General features: G+C 44.0%; 1 protein-coding gene across 4 annotated transcripts in view; it reads left to right on the top strand.

The window, feature by feature from the left end:
* The first annotated feature begins 237 nt into the window (after positions 1–237).
* Positions 238–23,839, top strand: part of sema6a (sema domain, transmembrane domain (TM), and cytoplasmic domain, (semaphorin) 6A) — a 107,282-nt gene continuing 83,680 nt past the window's right edge. For all 4 annotated transcript variants that reach the window (XM_035165416.2, XM_035165415.2, XM_035165414.2 and 1 more), the window contains exon 1: positions 238–644. The gene's annotated coding sequence lies outside the window, so the exon portion shown is untranslated. The remainder of the gene's footprint in view (positions 645–23,839) is intronic.

The following is a 23,839-nucleotide window of genomic DNA, read 5'->3' as shown; positions in this document are numbered from 1 at the left end:
CGCCACTTCATTTAATCTTTTTTTTTTCTCAAATAACCTCTTCTGTCTTGTTTTTCCTATATTCTTTTTTTTAAAAAGCTATTAATATCACACAGGCTTTCTCCTCCGCCAAAGCGCATTCTTATGAAATGCCGCTGCGTAAAAATAGAAATACAGTTGGCCATAACTGGCACCCATTGACACAATAGCTCCCGTTCCAGAGACGAAGCTCCTCCCTGTGTGTGTGTGTGTGTAGCGGGTGGGTGACAGCTGGGCTCGCTGCGCTCCGCTCCAGTCTGGTAAGGAGCTTCATCTCCAAATAGGATGACCGTCGGCTTTTGTGGAAGGTACTGCGCTCGTGCTCCGTAGCTAGTTCTGGGACACCGGGGTTTTGCTTCCGTCCGTTCAGCTCACACCTTGGGTTGCAGAAACGCCAGAAACGTTCGGGGGGGGTTATTTCTTCTCTAGTGTGGATTTCCGATGGATATTCCGATCTGAAGAGGTGTGATTTTGAGCGCGGCATGTAACAGAAAGAGGCGCAGGAGAAAAGTAGCGCTCGTATTGTTGTTGTGAATCGTCTGAACTGCTTTAAACAGCCGCGTCTCATGGATTACTAAAGGACAGAGCATCTACTATACCGAGGTGGATCCATTCATGAGCTGAAGGTAAGATTTCTTTGTTTATTTCAAACTTCACGTGCGCTCGGAGCGTCTTTCTCCGGAGCCCCGGAGGCTCGTTTTCTGCCGGGCGACAAGTGCACACGCGGCACAGGATTACTCCATCCACTCAGGGCGATTTCGCGTATATATATATATATATATAAATAAAAAGCATTTTATACTGAAATTAAGTTATAAAGAAAATCAGGAAGTGCCTGTTTTATTCAAATGAGAACTACGATGCTTTCCCTACTAGACAAGCACCTTCTGTCGATGTAAACAGAACCACATTTCCGTGCGTAATCCCTTTTATGGTGTTTACGCATAAGGATTAAAGAAGTGTCAGTCTCAGAGGAGCTATGGCTGCTCACACCGAGCCCAGACTCAAGCAAGAACAATGTCCGGATCAGTCATTAGCAGGTACATGGACGGAGAATAAGAAATGTGCTTGTGGGAACTTGACCGACTGTTGTCCTCCTTCTAACGGTGCGTTTTTTCCCACCCAACCTCGCTGACCCTGAACGTGTTATTAAAAAAACTACTGACACAAAACAAACAGTTTTAGATTTGAAATAAAACGAGAGAGTTTATATGAGCCCATAATAACATATCCATGCCTGATTTGTGATGGAAAACGCACAAACACAGAAGTGCTCGCTCCACTATTACAGTCCATGATGGGATTTTCATTTTGCCATTTATTTCCCCACGACTGGAAATTCAGAATTAGAAAAGCAATTTACATTTAGACTCGTGTTGCCGAGTGTGTTCACAATCTTTCTTTCAAGGAAATGAGGCTAGAAACTTCATGTGCATTCATTAGTTAATTTCACGTGGAGATTGGTGTTGGTCTTAACTGTTAGCTCTCTCTCTCTCTCTCTTCCTCTCTCTCTCTCATTTACACACACATGCATGCTCACACACTGGCCATACGGGTGCGTTCAGGGATTTCAGGAGAAGCAGAGTGGTCAATCTGGTCCCAAAAAAAGATCCAACAAAAATGTTTGTAATTCCGAGCAGGAGGCAAAATTGCGTCAGTCTCTGAAGTGGGATTTGACCATTAAATCAAGTGCTGCTGCTTTAACGAGCCGGGATGAGGAGATAGAGGCCTCACAAACCACATCCAGCCGCCGGACTGCCAACACCCAGTCAGTCATTCATTCAGTCACTTCTCCTCTCCTCTCCTCTCCTCTCCCAGTACACCCCCCCTCTCCCCTCGCTCCACCAGGCACTGGGGAAGGGAAGGCTGGGAAAAGGGATTCAGCAACTCTAAATGTAGGATTTAGATTAGGAAGCGTGTGCAAGGCTGGTGATAGAAATGGATGAATCTAAAGAGTATTGAAATGCCCACAGCAAAATGTGCCTCTCGTCAGCTGATTTTCAGCAGCAGCAGCACATGGTGTTTTGGAAACATGATTTTATTATCAAGCTTAACAAAATTAAAGGAAGAAAGAGGACTCACATCACTCCAGCTCTGAGAGGAGAGGGTGCTGTGATTCATGTTTTCCCTGAAATCACTGGAAATGTTGCATGTTGCATGTTTTTTTTCTTCATTTTGTCATTATACATACTGTGCTGGGGATTAGACATGATGTTGAATGTGAAATAGTATAATGTTTTAGCTCTGCTCCTCCTACAACATTAGCCTCGAGGCATTCAAATGTCCTGGAGGCATTTTTTTTAGATGCTGCATGGGCTGAACCCCCATGCTGTTTCATAAAGGCTACAACACCACAAACCAGAGCGCTAATCCTGGCTTTTGAAAAAAAATAAAACACTTTACACATTGACATGTCATGATGCTGATGCTGACATGAATTACAGCATGATTTACCTTTGTGACAGAAGCCTGCCGCTTCTCTCTTCCTGGGGAGGCAGAACAGAGCAGAGCGACCAGAGTTGTTACTTGTATTTGGAGCAATGCTCTGCGGAGCGTTTGATCCGCCGATCCCCCAACAATAGCGATGGGGATGGCATTGTGTGTGTCTGATGTGAATTTGTCACACTGTATGTGTGTGTGTGTGTGTGTGAGAGAGAGAGAGAGAGAGAGAGAGAGAGAGAGAGAGAGAGAGAGAGAGAGAGAGAGAGAGAGAGAGAGAGATAGGGTCAGAGAGAGAGGGACAGAGAGAGTTAGTATTTACCTTTTGCCGTACAAATGCAGATGCAGCCTGAGTATAGTCAGCTTGAATAATTGATAAATGGCTTTGTTCCTATTCAAATGAATTGCCCCTCTACTCTAAACAACGAGACAGGTCAGCTGCTGTTAACCACTGCTCCTCATTCAGCCAGTGTCAATACCCTGCATTCAATAGTGTTTGTATTTATGCATAATGCATATTTCATAAAAGCCATGTTTTATTGATGCACGTCCTTGGTGTGTGGGCTGGTGTTTTTTTAAATTTTAATTAGAGTGTGAGAAATCATCAAACCCCTCTCACTCATCTGCATGTGATTTATTGATGCTTAACCCATTTTCCAGTTTTCACATCTTTACTAAATTGCCGCTGCTCCAATTACACTGCCTTAACGCTAAATCTGCTCGAGCGGTGGAACATTAAAAACACATAATCGTGAGCTTGATTGTGTGTTTTAGCACATTTTGTTTTCCGGGATACAGGTCAGCATAATCAGACACTTGCGCTGAAATGAAACTGTCCATCACAGATGTGAGCGCTTGCTAATTTTTCTTAAGTTGCGATTCATCTGCCGAAAGAAGTAAAAAAAAACGGAAGATGTTGTAAACTGCTAATAAATTACACAACTTCTCCTCCTTGTAAACGCTTCTGCACTTTTCCTCTGCTGCTCCATCGCTCTCATTTTATTTGGTTTCCGATTTCCTTGACCCCCTGAAGTTGAACTCATTATTTGATAAACGCCTTAAATTTGATCTAAGAGAACACACTGAATAATATGCAGGTGGAGAGATGATGGCTGCAGACCTGTATCTCAATCTCATCTATTGCCTTCGTTGATATATATTTAGTTTTCTAAAAAGGCAGCAGTTTATTTGCTTCAAACTGGAACATATCGCCCACTCTTTATAGGCGATGATAAATGATGTTCACTGTACTGTAGGGATTTAATATATCTCACTGAGCAGTATGGTCAAGTGTGCTATATATTCACAGCATGGCTCATTGAAAATGTAATGTCTTGCTTGAGCGTGTTGGTCCATGATCTCGCTCTCGGTCTTTCACACACACACACACATGCGTGGATCCATGGCGTTCCAGTTTCCACGTTTCATTGTGTTGTTGGAGCTGGCTGCTGTCTCCCACTTAGCCTTAACCCTTCCGGCTCCCTAGAAATGACTCTCCATCGCATGCACAGAATTAACCGTCCATGTGTTAAACATTCTTCATACTCATTACATTAGCATAATTGATTGAGAGTGTTTTGTGTGCCAAGAACGCCAGAGGCATGAAGGACCAAGCAAAGGGCTTATTTCGGTCCGGGCGCCGCAAGTCAGCGGCAGAATTGGCTGAGGGTCTGTTGATGCTTTTGGTCCTTGGCAAAGCTTTGTTGTTAGAAATTAAGTGAATTAGAAAGTGATAGCCAGCCCATCAAGGAGCAGGTTGTTGAGGAGCCAAACTTTGTCAAATGCTTGCCAATTGAGAGCTCATCGAGAGAAACATTTTAAATCAGCTTATAACATCTGTCTACTCCTCATGCAAAATTTGTATTTTAAATACTTAGTATATGCGACATTAACATGCAGTAATACCTTTGTCCAGGCTGACTGTGGCTGCCTGTTATTACTCAAATGGAAGGGAAATGCATTTGCAGGGATAATCCAAAAGCTGCCGGACTTTGTGTGATTGCCTGGGAGATGGATGAATGACTGGAAAAGTCTTGTACTGCAGATCAGATGATGTAAATTGTGGTACAAAGCATAAAAATATAATGTCCCAGTTCCCGTCCTGCTGTTGGGCTTTTACAGGTAAGAGCAGCCAGCTGTGAGTCATGGAGACAGCCACAGGCTGATAAGATTCATTAGGGCCACATCCGCTGCCGTGGTAATTTGTGTGGTTACTTGTTGTGTGTCATGTGGCCGTTAAGCATCAGGAAAACTCTGCCACCTCTTTGTTTGCCCCTGTAGCGTTAACTCTGCCTTTAATACAGTGTTTATGTGTCTCTGTGGGGTGTGTACCAAGGAAACCACTAATGGTGGTCCATGTGTGTGAGTGTGTGTGTGTGAGTGTGTGTGTATGTTTTTTGATAAGATGGGGGGGGGTCATGAGTGCGTACTCAGTGTGTGCTCCCTGTGACTGTGCGTGCAGGTTGCCTGCATGGTGTTGTTCAAGTGCATCTGTCCCTCCTCCCCAGGCCCCAGCGATTGGCACTGCATCTCTCATCTATTAATCATAGAGAGCGCTTTCTCTCTCATTCCGTTGCCATAGTTTCAGGACCTGAGACAGTGTTGGGGTGTCTGGCTGCTTAGAGAGAGAGAAAGGAAAGGAAAGGAAAGGAAAGAGGTGTGACTCTGTAGGAAAGGAGGAAATGATATAGGCTAAACAGCGTAGTGAGGGGAAGGCAGAACAATTGAAACGGAGCAGAGGAGGAAAGAAGGGAAGTGATTGAAAGAGCGATGGTGGGCTAACACACTGAGCTCGTCCGCAACATGGACGAGTGTGCGTCGAGAACCAAAATTGATTTTTATTTCAGTGGTGAACCCCGCTATCTCCCTCTGTGCATGCATCTTTTCACTTTCTCTTAAACTGCTCTCTCGTTCCTGAAGAGAGCAGAAGAGGATTTTCACAGTAGGCATCATCTTGTGAATAGCGTGGTCACGGGGCCGGTGCATCTCCTGTGTGTTACAGTACATTGAACGGCTGTTATTTCACCTTGCTTTACAATGGAAAAACCTCCCAATGCACTGAGATGGAAGATGGGCCAGGGCCTCCTGTTTCATGCTCAGTTGGATGTTTTGATGGTAAATCATGCTGAATTCATGTGTTATTCAATGCTTGATAGCTATGGAAATCGACTATGGAAATGTCCGAGGCAGGGAAAACCTTCTGCTATCAAACCCTGTCTCTCCATCTCCGTGTCTTTGCATTTATCTTTCTGTCTTTCACTCTTTTTTTCCTTTCCTTTCCCACTTTCTTTCTCTCTACCTCCCTCCACATTTAGATTCGCTCCCCTCGGTGCAGAAGGAACACTCAACATGCGCCGTTACTTCCAGAGAAGCAGTTCTTGTTTTGGCTTTAGGCTTTGCAGCTCCCATATGACCTCATAATCTCATTTGGGCCTTTTAATGGCTAACCATGCACTAATGTGGTGGTTGTATTATCGCCTTGTCTCATCACATCATACCCTGCTTGTGAGCATTTCCAATGGGAGCTTTTGCAGAGTAGGCTACCGGCAGCACTGTAATCATGGGATTTTCAGCACACACAACTACCTTTCACTCAAATGCATGAACACAATTACACAAAAAACTCACTAATACGCACACAAGAGACACATGTAAGTACACACTTGAGAGGAAGAGGAATAGAGAAAGCTTGTTCATTGTTACAGCGGCGCACAGAGTCAGCGCCAATGGGCATAGGACCAAGAATACCTGATTGTAGACACTGTCATTCTCCATGTATGGACCTTCTGCAGGGGAATCACCATTAAGGGACAGGAGGACAAAGGAAGCAGTGAGAGGGTGCGTTTGCTCTTTGTGCTGCGATGGCACTGAGGTGCTTTTGGCCCTTTGAAGTGATGGGATTGCAGGTGACATCATAGCGGTGGCATTCTCAGGTGCAGCAGGTAAATTGATCCAGGTGGGGGAAGGGGTAAAGGTGTTTCAATGCTCCTGAGTATCTGTGGAAGCAGGCATGCATGGCTCCGTGTGTGTGTGGACATACGTGCGTGTGTGTGTGCATCAGTCATCAAAGCAGAGGAAAGCCAGTGTGTAAGGTGATCTGTATGCTCATGGCAGAGCAGCAGTCGTACCCTCCCAGAGGCTATAAGCCTCGCTGAATGTGGAACAAGCCGCTTCTTCTTCCAAAGCCCCACTGCTGGTTTCCGAACGCGTGCCAAACTAGACAGATTTAGTTTATTATAAATGTTTCTGGGTTTCCCTCACAGCAACACTTCTGGATAAATGATCTGTCAGCGGTGATATAGTTTCACTCAACGACACATCGCTTTCTAATCTCGGGATGCAAACATTTATTAGCCGGCCCCGGAACCTTGCCGGCACGAGCTCGGCTCAAACAAGCATCGACGGATATCCTAGACAGCAGGTAATTTGTAACAACCGTCCCCGGCTCATCTGACACACTGATGATGATGATAGATTGCTGCAATTGGCCCTGGGTGAATATTAATTATTTCCAGGTGACTGGTAAATCCTTACAATGACCTGTAGTTATTCTGACGCATAAACATGAAACGTAATAAGGAAAGATTTTTCAGCCAAAGGAAAGCAATTAAAAGAATTTAGATAAGATGATCAAGCTGAAACCAATTAATATCTGAAAACCTCAAACAAGCAATATTATTTTAGAATAAATTCACAATGGTTATTAGGGGGAATAGATAAATAAAGGCGACTTGTGTTTCAGGGTTGGAAACAGTGTTGAGAAATCAGTCCTCTCCCGGTCACAGTGGCTGGCAGACTACAAGTGATTCCCCTGAGGGTCCTCTATTTCACAATCCAATCAGGCAGGACTCAGAACAATATTACCCCTGTGTGTGTGTGTACATTTATTATATAGCTAATGAACAAATTGCAGCCATGTGGCATAGCCTGGTGGCGTTGCTGGTGAAAATAGAAACACACACACACATAGACTCACACACCACACGCACAGCCACCGTCTTCCCCCTTTTCACCACAATGCAGATGCACACACACACGCCCTAACCACAAGGCCCCCAGTGTTCTTGGCCCGTCTGACCATCAGCTCATGCGGAGCGCTGGGCTGGGAGTACTTATCATCACTCTGCTGAGAGGAGGCCTCACAAAGGCCCACTCACATCACACACACACACACACACACACACACACACACACACACACACACACACACACGCGCGCGCGCACACTGCTCAGGCTGCTGGATTGATTAAATGTATGGTGTGACAGCAGCCTGAGCGGACACTAGGAGGAAGAAGAAAGCGTGATGGGCAAATGGAGACTAGCAGGAGCAGGTAGACAGGTAGTAGATAAGTGACCCTTTCTCTAATGAAATACATTTTAATACATTTTACTTGCTTTGCCAGATACAGTACCTAAGTTATGTTTCCTCACAACCCAGGAAAGACAAAAAACATTTTTTTCTTCTGCACAGAAACCATAGGAAGGTGATCAATGTGACTGTTGGACTTTTGTCTAATTAAATACTTGGTTGTGAGGCGGGATTTGTGAAGTACTGCAGCCAGCCACCAGGTAGCGATCAAGACGCTTTGGCTTCACTTTTGGTCGTCATGTTGTCCATTTTGTTTATGGTCTGATGCCACAAGTCATGATTTAGATAAGAACACACTTTACCCCGAAACAAAGTTGCCTGAACATAGCTATGAAAAAAATTCTTGGTAATAAATGAGAAGTTCAGTACCACTCTGATGTCTGTATGATGAAATATGAAGTCACAGCTAGTAGCTATCTTAGCTCAGACTGCAAATAGCCTGTGGAGGTGCTGCTCGCCTGATTTTGTAACTAGCTGTTTCCTCTGTTTCCTGTTTTAATGCTAAGCTAACCAGCTGCTGTTGGGGGTTTCATATTTAGTGTACAAACAAAGAATTATATCAATCTTCTCATCTACCTCTATCGGCGAACATTTTTATATTTCCCTAAATGACTATTCTTTTAATTGGTCCTGAGCTGACAATATGCAGATAGATAGACAGTTTGTAGATATCAGTATGTTTCTTACTATATATTCATGAATGCAAATTTGTGAAAATGAATCAAATCGTCAAGAAAAAAGGAAACAGATAGACTGTGATGGAAATATCCAGATGAACGCTCAGACTCACAGAGGTAACTGGGATATTTAAGTGGACAGGGAGAGAGAGGAATCAAAAAGAGGCCGGGGAGGCCGGCAGAGAGGTTTCGAGGCACAAGCTGAAAAAAAAAAACTCCACACGACTTTTCAAAATTATTCCTCGAGAAAAAGAAATAAAATTTCACCTTGCCCCCCCACTCAAGCCCCTTTAATCTGGACAAAAGATGCTCTGTATGTGGGCAGGTAATCAGGCTCACGGGTTGATAGGCTGTAAGACAGACAAGCTGTGAGGCAGGAAAAGAGAAGTTGCGCCTTGCATGATAATGTACTCATTCACTGCCTGCTCTGATAATGTTCACAGCAGGCTCGGATTGATTCATTCATCACAGTCCACTGAGGGCCTTTTTACGTCATTTGTTACAAAGCCCCTTTGCTTTTTCTCAACCTGTTAATTTGATCTTTTTGCTAACTGGATTATTCAGGAGGTGTGTGAGGTTATATTTATGAATCTGAGATATTTGTGTATGCGCGCTCTCCTGTATACATCGGTATATGTGCAGAATTCTGCAATGAGGCTTATTTTGGTCTTGCTGTAGTTTGGTTTGATTGGGCAGCTCAGGAGGTGAATACTGAAACGCAGCATCTTTTGATCTACTCCCATCCTCAACTCCTGTGGGACCATCTCATCTGTTTCACTGAACAACTTCTCTGTACTTGTTGTATTCGGGGATCTGTTTAATTTAATACAAATAACCAACAAATCCTCTGTTTATAGATCCCGGTATTATAGAGCAATTGAACCAGTCCTTATTAAATTGAGTTTGCAGTTTGATCGATGTGGCTATGTGCCCAGCTCCTCAGCCGAAGGGCTCATGAGTTCAAACTGGTTAGACGTCATAACAGAGAATGCTTCTGGGTTTTTGTCCCGGGCGAGGTTATTAAAACATGTGTTTTCCCCCAATATCAAACCCTGTTTGACTCAAGGCTTAAAGCTGCTGCTCTCACATGTTCGACAGGTAGGAAAAACAGAATATGGCCAATTAGTCTCCCTTCGTTTAGTTTCTCTCCTCTTCCCTGTCTTTCTTTCTCCTCCTCTGCGGGTACACGTGGTGCTTTCAGTAATGCTAGCTAGTCTAGTAATGCTAGCCTGGTAACTAGATAGGAACACAGGATGGCAGGTAAGACTATCTAGACCCTTGAGCTGTTTTAATCATTTACATGGTATAGCTTCTTATTGTCATGGTTACCAAGGAGGCATTGTTTTCATCTGCGTTTGTTTGTTCATGAGCATGAACACGCAAAAACTACTGGATGGATTACTACAAAACTTGGTGGAAGGATGTGATATGAGTCAGTGAAGAACTCATTCATTTTTGTGGGAATCCGAATCAGGGCACAAATCCAGGCATTGTTTTTCACACTTTCTTTAACATTAAGACATTTTTGGCCTCTATTACCAGTTTTTCACAGAATAATTTATTGGATCTTGATGAAAAACTATCAGGCATATTTACGAGACTGATATCTATGAGTGTGTGCAATTTGGTGCAGTTTGATTCCAATTTATTTGTTTTTAACTTATATCCATATCATGAGATCATTATTCCAGGTTATCGGCTGTTTTTGAACTCTTTCATCTGGGGAATTAGAAGACCACAAGCATTGGATCATAATTTTTGTAGTTCTCCTTCAGTTATTGGAGAGAGTGGTGTTGCGGTTGCCTGTGGCTCCACTACCTGGCATTTACTTTGGGTTCACGCCGCAAAGTTACAGTATGTTACATCACCACACACTACAACAAAGAAATCAGAGGGCAAGAAGAGGGAGGTGGGCTGAGTCTTTCGGAGGTGCAGCTCTGACCTAGATTAGATTGGGAGTTTGGGGTGTTGGGTTGATCCTGTGGTGTTGGGCCTATTGTTGTCGTTGTCGACTTTGATGTTCATCCCTCCCCCTGTGCTGCGGTGGGCTTGCTCGCTCCTATGAGGTGCAGTCATCCAGGGCCAGCTGAATTCCCTCTAGCTGACTTGCTTGATTGTTGCACACTCTATCTAGTGCAAACAGGTTTTCATGCAGCCACCCGATAAGATGGGACATGGTGGTGTGTTCTCGCTGGCGCCACCGCAGCAGTCATTTGTTTCACACATTAACAGGTGAAGGACTTAGTGTGTTTGTCTATGTGTGTGTGTGTGTGTGTGTGTGTGTGTGTGTGTGTGTGTGTGTGTGTGAGAATCAGGCTGTCTGGCTGTGTGACCCAGACTTCAGTGAACAGTCACAGATAACACAGGCTACTCCAATAAAGATATGTCATCACAACACTGTGAAGAATGAGGATACGATTACTTATCTTTGTATTGTTTGCACACAAGCATGAACAAACAACCATAAATACATGAAGTCAATAGAGGAAGCTAATAAACCTGTGACAGCTGAGTAATTGAGGTTTGACGTATTTTAAATAACTTCAGGTTGGAAAGACATCCGATAGTAGAAATTAGCTACATAACTGGGGTTTTGCTTTGTATGGTGACCGTTTTCTTACAGCCTCTAGTGGCACATGCTGATCATGACTTTGCACAACAGTTGTTTAGGCTTAGGAAGGAATAAGAAAAGCTGTTTTTAAAAGAATCGCCATTTTAGCACCATGGCATTCAAATTTCAAAGAAGCTGTAGTGTAACCCACTCACAGTTCACCAGTTCTTCATTACTTCTGGACCATGAGATATGCTGATGGGCAGACCACTGTGCGGGCTTCTTTTCATTTCCATTTTCCATCCGCGTCTCAGACCTGTCTCTATACGAAGCAGCGTACATGGCCTCAATTACCTTGGGAGGTCGTATTTCTTACCTCCGCCACTTGCATAATAAGGCGTGACTTTCTATTTGAGTGCACTCATTGCCTGTCCCACCCTGGAGGCAGATACTTATTCCTTAATCACGGTGATTTCCATGCTTGTAACACCGGGCTAATTACTATAGTAAATACTGCCCCAGTTGTGAATATAGCATCGACTGAATGGAGGGGGAGAGCACAGGGGACAGGCATTTAATGAATTGATTGTTATTTGGAATTCCTTTGTAAATGATAGCAGTCAATCTGACATAATGGAGGCGGAGCTGAGGTATTTCCATCCAGAGCACGAGTAGATTTTTTCTCTGGATGAATCAGAGTTAATATGTTGGTGAAGTGTCCAAACCTTTAGGTAGGATGTGCTGACAGCGCTTCAGTTCAAATCCTCCCATTCTTTTTTTATGACTCTTCTGAGTAATTTCTCATCCACTTTTCATCCTTAATTCCTTGTGCCACTATATTGAGATTAAATAAAGATTGTGGTTGGGGGAGATATCGATTCTAGTGGCTAGATTGCTAGACGATTCTCAAGAGCTTTTTATAGCCATTAGCAATGGTTATTCATTCCCTGGGATGCGTTGTATTACATCTAAGGAGGGCGTAGGAGCGGATGGTGAGATTGTAATCAATAGAGGCATTAAGACTGTTTCTGTCCTGCGTGTTTCCTCTTCTCACAAATGGCCGCTGCTATGACGAAACGTCCCCCATCATGTGTTTGTACAGCGATGTCTCTCTAGTAAAAATATTTTTTTTATGTCAAGTTTTTGTGTCAATGACACTTTGAGGTTGGAAAATAAAGAATAAACAAGCAATGGTTCAAGTATCATCATCATATGAAGTGGTCATAAAAGTGCAGTAGCAGAAGCAGAGCGGGAGGGTTTGTCATAGAAACAGCTTGCGCTCCACAACGGGCCTGCCATATGCCTGAAGTAAGCAGAGCTAAAAGGAGATATAATTCACAGTGGGACGTAACGAGGAGCTGGACACAGAGGAAAGGGGGGAACCCAACAAGTGGAGAGGCTTTGGTTACCCTTTTAACTGATAGCTATCTCTCAAATGGACAGAGAGACGAGCGCACCTGTATCGCGGCCATTTGTATAAGAGGACAAATGGTGTATTTTATTACCTGGCGGATGATGGAACTTTATCCACCGCTGAGCGGTTTTATGAGGCTGGAGTTTGATGAACAAATATGAGCGAGAGATAACAAGCTTTAGACAAGCTTTTATGACATTGTGACGGTTGGCTGGAAATTTGAGATGATACAAAAGTACACACCCACACACTCATGCATATACACACACACTGGCACACAAGAATGTGCGCCTCAGAGAGTGTATATCATAGATATAGCCTCTCAGTGTCATGCAAACATCCACAGCCACTCAGCAACACTCATTGCCTCGGGGTGAAGACGCGCTATATGCTGTGGGCTGGGTTGCGTGTGCTGGTATCTACTATCAGGGTTTTGGGCTGGGTTCCTTGTATCATGTGTCCGTAGGCTGGACATGTGCTGGGAGTCAGATGACCCCGTGGTCGGATCTGATCCGTGAGAAGCCTGATTGTTTCCCTCTGGTTGTCTTTGTGTTGCTGGCGTCAGATGTTTTGTGTTTCAATTCAAGGATGAGAAAGTCAGGTGAGACGCACGGACTAGCAGTGAAACAGTTAATGGATTAATCAATTAGTTGATTGCCAGTAAATCGATCAACTGCTATTTTGGTGATCAATTTAGCAAAAATGTAAGTAAGCAAACATTTGTCGGTTCCAGCTCCTCATTTGGGACGGTCTCTTTGTCATTTACGGTGGTGAACTGAATACCTTTTGCTCTGATAAGACAAAAATATTTAAATACGTTATCTTGGGCTCATTTTTCACTACATTTCTGACATTTCATAGATAAAAATGATGAATGTGTTAATTAAAAAACAATCTGTTGATTAATCGGTAATGAAATAATCATTATTTGCAGCTCTGCTAATGACACAATTTCATTAATGTGATGCACGGGTGGTAGATACAGTGAGATGTTCAGTTACTTAGTTTCTCTGAATGAGCCCAAAACAACAAAGCTCAAATCAATCCATATAAAATGCAGGTCCTTAAAAAATGACAAATTCATATATATATGACTTGATGTAAAATAACACACAGAGACAGACGATTTGAACATTTTTGCCCCCCCATAGTGCAACAGTGGCATCTAAAATCTAATCAGTCTAATGTTCCATCACAGAGAGACGAGTAAACATCACACGTTCTACTAAAACAGATTTCTCTGGTTTGATGGTTTTTGGCACCGTCATTCTCTACAGCTCAACTGGGAGCCATAAACAAAGAGGTATTTGTTAATATTCCTGCATCATATACAATTCACACCATCTAATTGCTTCCAGTTACAATATGCCACCGAAATCGTATATTAAAATGAGGCCAAATGAAGTCGAGTCTGAGTCATGTTTTCAAACAGCACGACCACTTTCTCAATTACAGATTTTGTCAGTTTGGTGAATAGAGCGTTTCTCTCCCTCGCTGGGATCTGATGAAAAGAAATGTCACAATTAGCACAGGTAGATGTGATCGCAAGGTGCCGGCTGTGTTTCCTGTATTGAAAACACACTAAGGAGAACATGACTTGTCATTGAGTTTTCAATCAAACCTGTGTGATTGGGTTTCTGCCCACCCACCCTGCAGGCCGAGGGATGTAATCTATAGGGGTGGATCACAAAGAGCCATTCAACTGGACTTCCGTCCCCCAAACAGATTCAATGTATAGATAACACAAACAATCTTCACATGATATTTCCCCCTTTGTTTTTTGAATGTGCAGAGATGCAAAGAAACAGCATTTGGTCAAAAGCTAATTTGTCCCCTCAGGTCATATTTCTGACATTTTCCCCTTGCGCACATACAGATAAGAGTAACATCTTTGTTTATAAGTAATTATCGCTGTGCTGTATCTGAACGATGCAGTTATGTTTCCGTCTGTTGATCAGATCTGTGTTTCTGTTGCTGTCTCAGTCCGTTTCTTCAGTATGGTGTTCAGTATGCTCCTCTGTATGGTGCCTCCTGCTAATTAAACCGTTTTCTATTTACGCTCCACAGACCTGTTGTCAGAACCACATCAGGTCATATGCATAAGAGGATGTTTCTAAGGGACGGTCCGACCTCTGCTCTTTAGAAAAGCGAGTGGAAAAGTTTTTCATTAACACAACAAAATGCAATCACACCTGTTTTACACCGAAGATGAGTTTTTTTTTAAACGCATGTAAACCAGCTAAAAAATTGAAATACCGATCGCATCCATTCCCGTCGTAGACAAAAATGTTAGCCCGTGTTAGTTTTTGTCTGCTCCAGTCTGCAATCTGCAGTCAACATGAATTCAAATGAAAATGTTGGAAGGTTATTTTAAAAAAGAAAAAAATGAGAAAGAAGTACTTGCTCTCATCCTTTATAAAGATTTCAGTTGTTGACACACTGTACCGGGCTGTAGATTCGGAGTGTGTCTGTGAGGAGGAGGTGGATGAGGAGGAGAGAAGAGAAATAGATCTACCTTTGGTGGAGGTTGGCCTCTCAAGTGCACAGTGTGGTGCTCTTGTAGTTGAAAATGTGGGCATATTTCTGTGCGAACATGTGTGCAAGTGTGTGTACATCAAAGTTTTTGTTTTATGTGTTTCCTCTGTACTTATGCCTTCCCTGCGGTGAGCTTGTGTGTACTTAGGTGTGCACGAGCGAGCGCTGTTGCCGCTCTCTCTCGACCCCCTACGAAGTAAATATTGCAGCGCTGGGAAAGCAGAGCCCAGGCGGACCGGGGCCGGAGCTGCAGAGGCGAAGAAAAAGAGGAAAAAGGGTAGACAACCTGCATACAGACCCTTCTTTATACCCCATTAATAACACGGTTCCATGAAGGACAGCCTCAGGCCACAGAAGGTCTGTCAAGGTAGTTCATTGTGCGGTAGGAAGTGAGTTGTTCATATGGTAATAGCCGCTGGAGCGGTTTCCTTCAAAGCCCGTTTGTTTTAGTGAAAGTTGTAGTCACTCATTGAGGGGGACTGGATGGAATGTGACAGGGTGCACTGCTGTTTAGTTACTGTAGCTTAATTGACCCTGAGAAAGCCGAGCAAAGCCAGGGGGAGGAGGAGGAGGAGGAGGAGGACGAGGAGGGTTTGCGCGGCAGAGGGAAGTAGAGGAAGAGGTAGAGGGAGGGCGAGAGAAACAGGCAGAGGAGCGGGGGGCAAAAAAACGGAAAGGAGAAATTTATAGAGACGGAGAGAAAGAAGGAAAAGAGACGAAGCTTCATTATGGCAGAAGCAGCTTTCCACTGGAATCTGTTTATCTGTTTAGTCGACAGGAAAAAACTGTTATTGGTGGAAGCGCTGCACAATGAAGTCTCCTCTGCTAATGAGCCCACTTGTCCAGAATCATCATCTTTATAATTATTTACTTCATCTTTATTTACGGTTCCATTTATGTTTTTTTCTATTTATGGCCTGCTGATCTGCTTTTTCATTTTTTTTCTGGGTCAGAGTAAAAGCTGAGTCTTGTCTTTCTCATTGAGATATGTTAACAAATACAGTCACACGATGTTGTAGATGTTGTTTCTGCAAATTACGGTTTTCTTCACCTACACGCTGCCATGGTTTTATCCACGGTGGAGTAGAGAACAGTGATTCTTATTGTCTCCTATTTGGCTGACAAACAGACGTCCATAATAATGAATACAGAAAATCCGGTGCCAAGAGATATACAAGTGCACAACAGTGCTGTCATTGTCGCCAAAACCATTTAGAGAAAGCAGCCAGAGGAACCAGAAATGATGCACAAACAACGGAAAAATAGTTTCCAGTTGAAAACGTTGAGCCCACAAACGGTCTCCCCAAACGATCTGCCTCACCCCTGTGGTCTAAACATTGACGATGAGTTGAGCGGTGACCACATGACTTCAGCTCTACGTGTCAGGGACCTGGCTTGAATAAATCCATCCGACCATTAACCACAACGCTCATCCTACGAGGGGTCGTGAGCAGCCGGAGTTGATCCCAGCCGACAGCTTTTATGATTATTGAGTCATTGCACTTTTTCTTGTTAATAATGTACCCACTGAGATCGTGAGAGTTTTAATCTTATCTTTAACGTTTACTCAGGCTCGGCCGGGTCAGGATCCGCTCCCTTCATAGGAGGAGGCCTCGATAAAACTTTATTTGTCTGAGCTTCCACATTCAATGTCAGGCTGTTGTGAGGTGGACAGAGATGTTTGTGTGTGTGTGTGGGTTTACATGAGTGGGTGTCTGTCTGTGTGTCTGACATTCCCCTGAAGCCATTACTAGGTAGGTCTAATCTGACAGATATGATGGATGATGACACTCACGGCCACACATGTGCACATACAACACACACGCATGCACACACATGATGGGAGTGGGCTGCATCTCTACCTTTCAGCCCAGATTTTTTCACTCAAACACTTAAAAAGGACCTGGAAACAGGAGGAGTCAGAGTATGAAATCTTTCTCCTGTCTCCTCTCCACCCGGAGGCCATGAGCTAATCAAAAATGTAGAGACCTCTGCAGACCTTTGTCAGCCTCCCCATTATTTGGGTTAAAGCCGAGCTGCAATCAGGGAAGCTATTTTAAGGCGCTGGCTGCTGCTTGCCCTGTACTTCCTATATCTCTCAGTGGGAACACGGAGTCATTGATCTATTGCCTTGCAGCCCTCGTGCACCGCCCCCCCCCCCTACCCTTCCTTCTCAGTGAAAACCCACAAAGTCTCTACCCTGCAGCTTTCACCTTCACATGGCATAGCACTGATGCTGTGAGTAAATAAAATATCAGCGTGAAAGAAGGTTGAAAAAGCTTCCTGTGACACCATCAGCCATCACTTCACAACAGCCTGCACCTCTTGAAGGTAGTTGCTGCTTAGTGTTTGTGGTGCACAGAGTCTGTGAATTATAGTTCATACATAATAAACGTGGAGACCTCTGCTCCTCTGCGCAGTGTTTGGGAAGAGAAAACTATTCCTCAGGTATGTGAGCTGAAACAAAGAAGGAAAAAAATGCTGCCCGACTCTCCAGCAAAGCATTGAATAGCTCGGCTGAGCACGAGTGCTGATGATGAACAAAAAGCCCATGTGCCTCTCTGCGAGAGGAGATATTTTTCTGTTTCTATTCCGCTGTGCTGCTGCTACTCAGAGGGGAGATTTAGCCTGTTTTTTTTAATGTAATTACTTTTTGGAGTGGATCATTTAACTGACGAGTGACTGTGCACATTTCCTGTATTGGATAAACCTCTGCAGTGATTGGGATTTAAAGCAGTTTCTTTGGAAAATACAAAGTGAAATGACTCATTACATCCGGCTTGGCTGAACAATTATTGATAAATGTCACAATCCTGCCCGACAGTGAGTTGTTTTTCTATATTTTTTGAGAAGAAATTTTACCAGGTATGAGGTCACCGTGCAAACCTCGACTGCTCCGGCTTGTCAGGACTCTGTGACATTGGGCCGTGCAGCACGAGAGAGGACTGTGGGAGAAAACCCCGTGTCTACAAATATCCCACATTCATCTTCCTGTCTCTTCTGTCTGAACTGCGTCTGTCTCTGTGACTGTTTGTCCTCCCTGGCATTATGTTCTCTAAGCTCTGCGGTCAGTCAAGAAGAGGTGATAGGAGAAAATGGCACGTTTAATCCCAGAGTGTGTGTGTGTGTGTATTAGTGTGTGTGTGGGTGTGTATTAGTGTGTTTAGGGATTGTTAGTGCTGCTTGGAGCTTGTGCGCCTAATCTCTCATAGAAAAAAAAAGAGTCAATAGAATCTAACTGTTTTTCAAAGAGATAAGGAGACTTAAGAGATGTTTGAATGGTAGAATAGTTGAAAGGCGTCGGCTAAGTAATTCACATTAAATCCTCTTGAGTCGGAGTTGAGATGTAATGACTCATGAAAGCATTTACCCAAACTGCAACTGGAGAGAAATGTTCCTTACTATACAAAATCTGTTATTCAAATGAATATCATCAGCCGGCTTTCAAATACACTTTTCTCTCCTCTTGAGTTAATCCAGCACCAAAGAGCGGCGGGGGAGGGGCTCGCCGGAGTCATAATGCAACTATTGAGTCATCTCGTCAGTGTGACATGTGCTTCGGTTCACCAGCGATCGGATTTGCTCGTTCGAAAAGTCCCCCCCCTGCAACTTCTCAATCACCGCTTTCGTTTACACAGTCGGTTCCTCCGTCTGAGGCTCCTGCTGCAGACTCTCCCGCTATGTCTTTGTTTGTTTTGGTAATGGATTCCAAGTTGCTATTGTTGCTTATGTCACTTGGTGATTGATGGGAAAAATTCACCTTCTCTTAACACCCCCCCCCCCTTTTCCCTCCCCAAACCATCCTTGTATGGCTGCCACGATGGACACACAGCGAGAGAGAACAAGTTCCATCCTATCCTCCTGACAAAGTGACTCACTGGCGTCCGGGTGCTTTTTTTTGGACAAGCAGGCCGTGCCTTTAAATCAAGACGAAGCTCTTTCTGTAAACAAGGTTGAATCTGTGTGGCTATGACAGCGCAGCCTCCAAAGGAAAAGGCTGAGATTATATGCGTGGACGGTTTGGGGGTCCCTCTATTCATCGGTCATGTCACCCCATGGGGGAGGACTAATTGGTGGCCCCAAAGAGCCCCCTGTTTTGTACCCGCTGCTCACAAAGACATTGGGGTGCGGTCGCGTAGAGGATGGGGGTGAAGGAGAGCGGCAGCAGGGGGGGACAGAGAGATAGAGCAGGTTTCCCATAGAATAGTTGGCTGGAACTAACGGGACGGGGGCCCTCGCCACTGGGTCGCGAGGGGACACGACACACTCATTCACTCTCACCCGATCACCCACACTCACACACACACAGTGGGGGATTCTGGTGCCAGTTGCTGGCCTCCTCTTCCACAAATGATCCAAGGCTGACCCACATAGTCAGCCATGTGTGAGGCTTCCCTTTATCCCGCAGCCCAGTTGAAACACTGAGTTATGGGTGTTCTCTGGTGCGCCCTGCCTTCTCGGCTGGGACCGCACTGGGCCCCATGTGGGCTGACATTGTTCACCATGACCCAAGGACAATGAAGCTGTTGGATGGGCCAAGAGAGAGAGAGAGAGAGATAGAAAGAGAGAGAGAGAGAGAGAGAGAAAGAGGGGCGTAAAGATGGGTGGACGAGAGACAGAAAGAAAGACAGAGAGAGAGAAATAGATTGAGATGGATGGAGTGAATAATTGAGAGAGGACGAGAATGGATGAGAGGTAGAGATGGAGAGATAGAAAGTGTTTGGGGTAAAAGAGACAAAGAGAAATGGCCTCTCTGGTAACAGAGGGGGAAGAGATAAGAAAGTAAGATGACAGAGGTGAAGGGAGACTGACAGATAGGAATGAGAGATAGGAAGCGGGCAGCAGTAAGACAGATGGCGAGACGGACAGCGAGTAAAGGGCTCAGCCGGTATGAGAAGGTATCGATCGCATTGTGTGCTGGGTGTCTTCAGCTGTCGGAGCTGGATCCAGAGCGGGGCCGTTAGTGTCTGCGAAGCATGGAGCCATGGACATTAGTGGCTCTTTAACAAACTCTGTATTGATTGGGACTTAGAGGAAGACTTACATGTATACCGAGGGATAATGTCCTGCATGTAATTAGCACCACTGGTCTGAGGGTACAGTCGGTGACATTGCACAGGACATAACCACCAGCGATAAGGTGTTCAGGTTTTTTTCTTTTTAGCTAAAAGCTTAATTTCTCTCCCTGCAGTTTTTTATGAGCCTTTTAGTGTCTTCGCCCTCACTCGCATTCAATCTTAATTCAGGAGTTTTATTCAGTTAAAAGCATGTGATGACGGTAACGCTAATACTTTATCTAAAAGGCATAAAGAGAATAAATCAGTGAACGGGAGCTGTGACTGTGTCACGGATCATTTCACTTGTTCCCATTTTCCTCGTCACTTCCACAGTTTCTTCCTCTCCACTTGACCATGATTGGTGGTCGGGCCCGGCTTTTAAAGAGAGCTGTATAATTGACGAATGACTTTTTCCTAATGAAGTGATCGTGGTGACGATGACGGAGAGAAAGTGTTGCCTCAGGTGCAGCGTGACGGGTCAAGCAAATGAAGTGTTTTCAGCGTTAAAATGTGCTGAAAGTTTTATATTTATATATTTATAATCAATCAAAATGAGGATATCATTTTTATTATTTATCAGAGCGGAGGAGAGAAGGTTGACAATTCATTATGTTAAGTACAGACGTTGACCTGAAATATCATTCAGGACAAAATAATAGCGTTTGTTAAACGTGTGCTATTTGGCGACAGTGGATGCTAGCAGTTGCTAAGGCCTTTCCGCAATGTTTTAACAACACACAACAAACACACGTTGCTGCTGCGCCTGTGTCTTGGTCTGTGCTGGACAGTATCAACCAAATCATCATGGTAATTCTAGTAATCAAAGGTGAAACATTACAACTAACCATCAGGAATTTTTCCGCGGTATACGATGAACTCTTCATCCTACAGGGGGCAGCTGTGAATCACGAGGTAGAGCGGGTCGTCCACTAACCAGATGGTCAGTGGTTCGATCCCAGTCTGGCCTATTCCCCGTGACGAAGTGTCTTTGGGCAAGACACTGAACCCCAAACTGCCCCTGTCGGCTTTGATTGATGTGTGACAGAGAAAGTGCTGCACATGCACTGTATGAACGTGTGTGTGAATGGATGAATGACACAACTGTACTGTAAACCGCTTTGAGTTGTCATCAAGACTAGAAAAGTGCAGGAATGACTGTTTCGACACGTCTACCGACCTGATATTACGTTGTTGTACCGGTTATTAAGAAGGAAAATCATGTCATGTGTTGTATGGATAAGGTTCTTGTGCTTCTACGTGTGCACAGACACACACACACACATCCGCATAAGATGTATACATTACCTAAGACAAATAAAATTAAGTGTCAGATCTCTTTCTTTCTTGAAGTAGTCGCTCTGAGCCGTTTGTTTTAACGTCCATTGATACAGATGAAAGATGGTGCCAGAGCAAATGATTAAAGCAGCAATGGTTTCAACAGCAGCTGATATGTCAGCTGTCGTGTTTTTAGGTATATCTGGAAAGATCAAAAACCTGTTCACGTGGGACAGTAAAGACGTCGTGGAAGCGTTGGATGGTATCTTTAGAGAGTATTTGTTTTAACGGCTTTGTTGCGGCTAATTAGTTGTAGCATTGAAGATTGTATGGTTTTGATTTACATGCTTTTGTGTGCTTCAGTCGGTGGCGACCACTTTCATGTTGTTTCATTAAAGTTCTGATGTTATTCTCGGCTCATTTTCCCACTTTTTACCCAGCTTACCACCCAACTTGAGTTTTTTTTTTAAACAAAGGATTTCATGGTTCTGAGTCAGTGTGTTTGTGTGCATGTGTGTGTAAGGAGAGGACACACACATACCACATTGAACCAGTAGCATGTCATCAAAAGCTTAGACTTAAGCGCCGTGTGTATGCAGCACACTCTCTTCTGGAACCCATTTTAAAGTGGGGTAAAACCACATGAAAGCTCTGCCCCTATCCTTCCGCCCATACCCCATCCCTCCGTTTTTCCCCCCCCTTAATTCCCGCTGCCTCCCCTCCGCTGCTGTTAGAAGATTAGACAACTTTACTAGATCTTATAATCAGAGATGTCAGCCACAGATGAAAATGCCCAGCCAAATGCATCTTGATAGTTCCCAAGAAGAGGGAGACATATGCAGGTCATTATGCCTTTTCCTCAAAGACAGCTGCTGCCTCTGGATCCCGAGACTCCCTGAAAGTCTCTGGCATAAATGGAAGGTAATTACCATATCAGAGATCAAGACTCTGGGCCCTGACACCACTTTTTCAATTACTCAGAAAGGTTGTTAAGATGCAAATTCAACAAAATGGCTGAAACCCCCAGAGAGGGATAGAGTTTCACATCCAAAGCTGCTTCTTGAGTTTCTTAGCACATCACATTTTGACATGCAAAGAGCGGTATGGAGGTTTGGGTGGGGTGATGCAGGCCATCTATAATTCATTCTCTTCGTTAGCGTGACAACCCAACATCTCATCTCAGCACAAACTTCTCTCAATTGTATATTCTCTGCAGTGTGTTTCTCCTTGTCGTGGCATGCAAAATCACGTCATTCAGCCTTGATTCAGGTCAAACTTTGGTTTGATGTCGTGCGTGGAGTTTAAAACCTGACGTCTGAAACGGAATGTTAATCTGTCCTCATGACAAAGTACATTTTTTACACTGGTTTATTTGCCATTTCTTAAGTTCTTTCAGTGAGGATGATATCTTGCAACGTAGAAGAATTACGCAGCAGCAATGTACAGAACTGACATATATTATTATATTTTGCAGATCTGTGATTCTGCCTTCCAGTTTTTGTATTAGAAGGCGAAAAACAAACAAACCAGCTCCTCGAGTTTGAGCTGACAAGTTACCGACTAAAGTTGGCATCCTCAAAGGCCCAGTGCTCTTACTGCTGTGGTGCTAGCGGGACATGACGGATATGAACAGCGAGTAAAACTGGCATAGCTTGTGTTTCTGCTGTTCAATCGTTTTGCAATTTCCTTGTATCGAAGAAAAGTAGTTTTTTTTATGTCAAACATGCCCTGGTAGCAAACACATTGGACCTGGAGGATTATTTCTTTATGGTAGCTGTATGTGTAGTTTCTTATGGCTACCTGTGGAGTAAATGTAGACACTAGAATTTGCAGTAGAGGAGATGAAGGAGGATCCCAGAGGGAACCAGCAGAAAAAGTATCTGAAAGAGAAAATAGTGTGAGCTTCACCTGACTGACCAACGCTGCTCAGTGCCAGCAAGATAAGAATGATATGAATAATAAGTTAAACTGGCATAACTGGCGTTTCTGGTCTTGAGTCATTTTACAGTTTTTCCTTGTGTTGAATAAAAGTAAAAAGTAGTTTTTATACTTATCAAAGAAACCTCTTATCTCCAGGACATGAGTGGCCAGTACATCTTTAATTCTATTTGTTTCTGAGAGCTCAGCAGGAATCAATTGCAGATACAAGAAAAGCCAGTAGATGAGAAAAAAGGGAGATCTAGAGAAAACAATAAGTGAAAGATGTGGAGGAGCAGCTCTGGTTTGACTGGTGCTGCCAGGAGCAGAGTGCCAGGGCCTGGAGGAGGGAAGACTCTCACTGAGGTCATGCCATGTAGGCCTCTCCGCTGGGGCCCACCCTGCCTGGCAGCCACACACACACACACACACACACACAGAAAACACACACACACACAGACACACACTGGGGCTAGTGCCAGACAGAGACTTGAGGAGGCTCTATGGCTCTGTGGTATAAACGGCTGTCTGTTAACTCTGTGTTGTCCTTCTCATGATGGCCTCATTATGGCATAGCTAAATTGTGTT

This window comes from Hippoglossus stenolepis, chromosome 9, assembly GCF_022539355.2.
Source record: "Hippoglossus stenolepis isolate QCI-W04-F060 chromosome 9, HSTE1.2, whole genome shotgun sequence".
Lineage (NCBI taxonomy): Eukaryota > Metazoa > Chordata > Actinopteri > Pleuronectiformes > Pleuronectidae > Hippoglossus > Hippoglossus stenolepis.
The sequence above is the reverse complement of the archived record's forward strand: the minus strand, read 5'-3'. Positions and strand labels throughout refer to the sequence as shown.